Source organism: Meriones unguiculatus (assembly GCF_030254825.1).
Source record: "Meriones unguiculatus strain TT.TT164.6M chromosome X unlocalized genomic scaffold, Bangor_MerUng_6.1 ChrX_unordered_Scaffold_31, whole genome shotgun sequence".
Classification (NCBI taxonomy): Eukaryota; Metazoa; Chordata; class Mammalia; order Rodentia; family Muridae; genus Meriones; species Meriones unguiculatus.
The window spans coordinates 7,440,838-7,447,909 of record NW_026843707.1 but is presented as its reverse complement, the minus strand read 5'-3'; positions in this window follow the sequence as shown (position 1 = coordinate 7,447,909).

Genomic DNA, 7,072 nt, shown 5'->3' with positions numbered 1-7,072 from the left:
ATGGGTTTTGGTCTTTTTCAAATGGTTATTTGGAATCAAAGGAAATGACCATGTGGTTTTTCTTCTTCTGTTTGTGTATATGGTGAATTACATTGATGGATTTCTGTATATTGAATCATCCCTGCATGTCTGGGATGATATCTTTTACGTGTTCTTGGATTCGGTTTGAAAATATTTCATTAAGTATTTTGATATCAATATTCATAAGATAAATAGGTCTGAAGTTCTATTTTGTGTTGGGTCTTTGTGTGATTTAAGTATCAAGGTGACATGGTCACATTGAATGAGTTTGGTAATGTTCCTTCAGTTTCTATTTTCTGAAACATTTTGAAGAGAATTAGAGTTAGCTCTTCTTTGGAGACCTGGTAGAATTCTGCACTGAAATCATCTGTCCCTGGGCTTCTTTTGGAAGAGAGAGTTTTGATGACAGCTTTTTTTTTTTTTTTTTTTCATACTGGGGTATAGGACTATTCAATATATTTACCTGATCTTGATTTAATTTTTGTAAATAGACTGTCGAGAGAATTGTCCATTTTTTATATTTTCAAATTTTATTGACATAGGCTTTTGTAGTAAGACCTAATGATTGGTCGGATTTATTCAGTGTCTGTCCTTATCTCCCCATTTTCATTTCTGATTTTGCTGATTTTGATTGTTACTCTTTGCCATTTAGTTAATTTGGATTAGGGTTTGTCTAAGTTGTTGATTTTCTGAACGAAAAAGCTCATGGTCTCACTGATTTTTTGAATTGTTTACTTTTTTCTAATGCATTGATTTCAGCTCTGAGTTTGTTTATTTCCAATAGTATACTCCTCTTGGTGTCTCTGCTTCTTTTTCCCCCCTAGGGCTTTTAGGTGTGCCATTAAGTTGCTTGTATGAGATGTCTCAAACTTCTTTCTGGAAACACTTATTGCTATGAACATTCCTCTTTACACTGCTTTCATGGTGTTCCGTGTGTGTACGTGTATGATGTGCCTTTATTTTCTTTGCTTTTATGAAGTTCTTAATTCTTAATTTCACTCCTTCCCTAACTTAGCTCTCAGTGAGTCATAAATTGTTCATTTTCCATGTGTGTGTAGGCTTTTTGATATTTCTGCAGTTGTTGAGGTCCAGCTTTAGTCCATGGTGGTCAGATAGGATATAGGTGATTATTTTAATCTTCTTGTATCTGTTGAGGCTTGCTTTATGCTCTGCTATATGGTCAATTTTTAGAAGGTTCTATTACATTCTGAAAAGAAGATATAATCCTTTGAGTTTTGGTGAAAAGTTCTGTGGACACCTATTAGGTCCATTTGATTTAGGACCTCTGTAAGTGTCATCATTTCCCTATTTAGATTATTTCTAGAGGATCTGTCCCTTGATGAAAGGGTATTGTTAAAGTATTCCACTACTAAGGTGTTGGGATCGAGGTGTGATTAAAATCTGCTAAAGTTTCATTCCTGAATGCAGGTGCTCTTGTATTTGGGGCATAGGTGTTCAAGATTGTGATTCCCTCCTTGTGTATTTCTTTCTTAGAATGGAGTGTCTTTCCTCATTTTTTGATTGATTTTGGTTGAGATTCTATTTTATTAGATATTAGGAAAGTTACTCCAGCTTGTTTTCTTGGTCCATTTGCTTGAAAAACATTTTTTCCAGCCTTGTACTCTGAAGTAATATTTTTTTGCATTTATTTATTTATTTTTATACAAATGTTTATTTGCCTAAGATCTATGCTTTTACTTTTGAAAATGTAATTTAATTACAACATTTTTTTCCTTCCTCTCCTCCCTCCTAACCCTCGAAAATACCCCTTCAAATTCATGAACTCTTTAAGAAACATTTGGTGTTTGTTTATCTTTGTGCAAATGTGTGTTTCTTGGTTGCAGCAGAACGTTGGATCCTGTTTCTCCAACCCTTCTCTTAGTCTGTGCATTTTTATTGGAGAGTTGAGTCCATTGATGTTGATAGACAATCGTAACCAATGAATATTAGTTCCTTTTATTGTGGAGATGATGTTGTTATATTGTTTCTATGCTTGTTTTCTTTTAACTTTTTTTCTTTTGAAGTTATCTATGTGCTATGTTTTCTTGGGTGTAGTTGATTTTTTTAGATTGGAATTTTCCATCTAGTATCTTCTGTAGGGCTGGGTTGCTGTGTAAATTTTGTAAAAGTTTAGTTTTGTCATGGAATATTTTGTTTTCTCCATCTATCTTGATTGAAAGCTTTGCTAGGTATAATACTTTGGGTTGGCATTTGTGTTCTCTTAGAGTCTGTATGACATATTCCCAGACCCTTCTGCTTTTCATGGTTTCTATTGACAAACCAGGTGTTATTCTGTTAGGCCTTCCATTATATGCCACTTGGCCTTTTTCCCTTGCTGCTTAAATATATATATATATATGTATATATACATATATATATATATATATATATATATATATATATATATTGTTCTCTAGGTTTAGGTCTTTGACTGTTATATGACATGAGGAGTTTCTTTTTTGGTCTAGTCTATTTGATGTTCTGTAGGGCTCTTGTATGTCTATATACAAGTCTTTCTTTACATTAGGAAACTTTTCTTCAATGATTTTCTTTAAAATATTTTCTTTATTTTGGAGCCTGGAATCTTCCTTTTTTTTTTTAAATCTATTCTTATTCTTAGATTTTGTCTTTTCTTGGTCTCCTTGATTACTTGGATGCTTTGTGTTTGGAACTTTTCCAATTTCCTTTTACTTTGAGAGATGTTTCAGTTTCTGAAATTGTTTCTTCATCTCTTGATATCCTCTCTTGTATTCTGTTGCTGATGTTTATCTTTGTGTTTCATGATCCTTTCTCCATATTTTCCAATGCCAGGATTTTCTCTGTTTGTGTTTTCTTTATCGATTCTAATTCTGTTTTCATACTTTGCACTATTATCTTCATCTGTTTGAGTATGGATTCTTTTCTTTTCATGTTGGTCTCTCTATTTTTGTTGTTGTTCGTTTCCTTCTTGGTATCTGTACATGTGCCTCTACATGTGCCGCAAATTTGGCTGTATTTGCCTGTATTTCTTTGAAAGCTTTATTCGTTTTTTCTTTATGTGCCTCTAATAAGTATAATAAGTATAGATTTGAAATAATTTCCTGTGTTTCCAATGAATTAGAACATCCCTTAATTTTTAGGTTTGCTGGTGAAGCCATAATATCCTGATTTTTGCTGGATGTGTTCTTATGTCAACCTCTCGCCATCTGCTCATCTGTAACCTTCATTTTTTTTTTCCTGGAGTCTGTACTACAGACTGTATCTGTCTGTCTCTGGTGTCTGGAATATTGTTCAGGAAGATGAGAAAAAACCATAGGTTCAAGAGTGGATGTTGCTGTTTCAGCTGTAGGTAAGGGAGGAAGTTCTCTGGCACATGTGCACAAGTGAGGGAGTGTGCATGGAACTGTGTCTTAAAGTACAGGGTGATAGAACATGTAGATGCCTGTAAGGGTAGAGTGTAAACACAGGTGGTACTGCTGGAGCCACTTGTGGGCACAATGTGCATGCCAGCTTCCCTGAATGCCTAGGTGGCCCTCTTGTCTTTTGTACTTACCTCCAGGTGTTCAGATATGTCTGTGTTGCGCCATCTTGGCTCCAGTTATTGTTTGCCTAGTCTCCACTGGTAGACCCACAGAAGATGGGTTTCAATGTTGAGAATGCTGTCCAAAGGGCCCCTATGTTGCCCACAGTGGGTTTGTGGTTGGGAGGGATCTGATGTCTGACAGCTGGAGTAGAGGGACCCTGGATGTGGGGCTCACTGAGTACTCACATGAAGGCATATAACTGGATTGCAGGCCTAATCAGAAAGCACTAGGTAGCTGTCCCTAGCTCCTGTGGTCTCATGGCATCATGAGCAGGGTGGCCCAGCAACAGGGCATAGAAGATGAGACATTGTTTCAGTGGAGAAAGAAATGAGAGAATGGCCTCTCCCTTAGCAACGTGAAACATTGACTATCCAGGTGTCTACAGTTTTGTCCACAGTTTAGGTTGGGCCCTAGCAGTGGGCTAGTTGGGAAAGTCTTGCCCATTGGTTAGCATACCATAATCCAGAGTTGCATTGTGCCCAAATCTTCTGGGAGACCTTGTGGGAGCTACTGACAGGCTTTTGGGACTCTCTGTCATAATAAGCTTACACATGTTAAAATGCCATATTCATCAGATCTCTGACAAGCTTGAGGCCCAGCATATCTGAATTATTTTTTAACTCTCTTTTAATTATGTATTCTAAATTGCAGCCTATAAAATAGAATGTCATAATTTGTAATTCTGGCATATTCTTTAAATAAATATTTTAAAACCCTATTTATCTCAAGTAAATCTACATAAGCCAACTTTGTAATTATCCACCCTAGGCTTAACCTTAAAAACATAAACAAAAGACTAGATAAAGTTCACTTTTATAACTAACTGCAGTCATCAGCATAACTTCAAATATCTTTATGAACTAAAATCAAAGCAAAACTTTCAATCAGATACAACACATAGAAGGGCAAGCAAATCTTGCTCATCCTATCATATTGTGTTGAAAATGAACAGCAAAAAAGCATAAAGAACAAAAGTTTTGTTTAACACTAAATGGAGAACTAAACACAGCAGTCAACCTTAGTGGATATGGATAATTCTAGCCATTTCAAACCCATGGGCCAGAAAAAAAATCATTAAATCATTTATATAGGAACTGGCAACCAAACACATATTTTTATAATAATTAACAATGACTTAAATATAACCCTATATAACCCTGTGCTAACATGGAACTGCCAAAAAGAACAAAAAAAGCATTTTTTATTGAAGAAACATCAGCCTTTTAAATGAAGAGCAACATATTTTACAGTTCTTTCTCAAATAGTGCTTGCAGAAATAAGAGACAAAGTAAATACAGTTTATACCTTCTATAACATTCTGGATACCTTTAGGTTAGGATTTTAACAGCTTCATTTTTTTTCTTTTCCTTTTTTATTTTACCAGATATTTTTCTTGATTTTCAGATTATATACAAGTTTTCATCAAGGAATGACAAGATGGCAGCACCAGGAAGACATTGCCTCTGAGGAGCAGGACAACATTTTCCATACAGTGACCAAGAGACTGAACTCTGGGCCCTAAAACAACAGTGATCTTGTTTCTCAAGTGAGAGGAAACTCCATGGTGTGGGAATTGCCAGGTCTACTTTCAGGTCAACCATCCAGAACCCGGAAGAGATATCGGGTCACTCAAGCACTCCGTTGCCAGACCAGAGCCACATATCTGTGTGTCTTGATCACCTTCCCAGGTTGAATGGTGGGCACAAAAACACCAGAGATTGAGAAAAACACACAGGGAAAGAGGGAAATGGAACTGACCTCAGGCCTTTCTCTAGAAAATGTCCTGCAGAATGACTGCCACACACCGCCACCCCTGAACTGGGCCCCAGCAGGGAGCACAGAGACTTTCTGCATGTCCAACTCTCCATCGCAGACAGAACTGTGAGCCCCAGGGTATCAGAAACTTGGTTTCTCTGTGGGGGAAAAAAAACTCACATGAGAGAAACAACAAGTCCTGGCTGACCACCCCTCACAACCACCACCACACACGGGAAAGTTCTCAGGAAAAGTTCTCAGGTTCCTGCCCAGTCATCAACTTGGAGCCACCACCTGCCAGCACCTGCACACACTAGGTAACACCCCAAACACCACAGACTAGATTTTCCTATTGGGAGAAAAACCCACAGTGGGGGAAACATCTGGCCCTACCTCAGGACACCTAGCTTTGGAAGTTTCTGGTTTTCAACAGGATCCAGACTCTAGCCTCCTACTGCATGCATGAGAGCAGTGCTCACCTGCCACTGATTAATTACCACATTGGTACTGGGACACAGAGCTCCAACCTCAGACCTACAGAAGCCTGGGATCGATCCCTGAGATCAATGCCCAGGTACTGCTCCAAGGGACAACCAGTTATCCATAACTAAACTGATGAAAAAACGGGGCACCCAGGTTACAGCAGCAGCTCACAAAATTTAAAGCAAGAAACACAGAGGAAGGGCAGCTGTCTCCAGGACTTCTCCAGGTGAGAGGAGAGAACTCTTGACTAACAAAGACTACAGTTACCACTCAGGTCTGTATGCCTTAGGTGAGCTGTGGCAATTCCTGAAAAATAGAGGCCATTCAGTGACCATAATCAAAAAGCTGAGGAGGTTTCCTTCAGGAAAGACCGTCTTCCCCCAAAGGGGATTCTCTCTAACACAGGATTCTGGGAACAACCATAAACTAAAAATCAACAACTAAGATAGCCCAATGGGTAGAGGCCAGCATAAAAGCTCAAACAACAAAAAACACAGCAATATGGTAACTCCAGAACTCAGTTATCCAAGGGCAAGCAGCCATGGACACCCCAGCATAACTGAAATTCAGTAAGACAACCTAACATCTATGCTTATGAAGAGGATAAAAGAAGAAACAAATAAAATGCATAAAGAACTACAGGAAGATAAAGTCAAAAAGATTACGACCATCCATAAAGAAATAGAGGAAGATAAAGACAAACAGATTATGGACATCCATAAAGAAATACAGGAAGTTGCAACCAATCAGTTTGTGGCCTTTAGAGAGGAAATACTTAAATCACTGAGAGAAATTAAAGAAAGAGAGGACTGTTCAAACGAACAGCTGAAGGAATTGAAGGAAAAACAGGAAAATACAGTCAGACAGGTGAAGGAAATCAACAAGACAGCTCAAGATCTGAAGATAGAATTGGAATAATTAAAGAAAACACAAAAGGAGGAAATTGTGGAGAGAAAGAACTTAGGGAAGAAAACAGGAACTACAGAGGTTATCATAACCAATAGACTACAAGAGAGGGAAGAAAGAATCTCAGGTGTGGAAGACACAATGGAAGAAATCGATGTATCCATCAAAGAAAATAATAAATCTAAAAAATTCCTGCCACAGACCGTCCAAGAAATTCAAGGCAACATAAAAAGACAAAACCTAAGAATAATAGGAATAGAGAAAAAAGAAGATTCTTTCCTCCAAGGCCCAGAAAATATTTTCAACAAAATCATTGAAGAAAAGTTCCCCAACTTAAAGGAGAG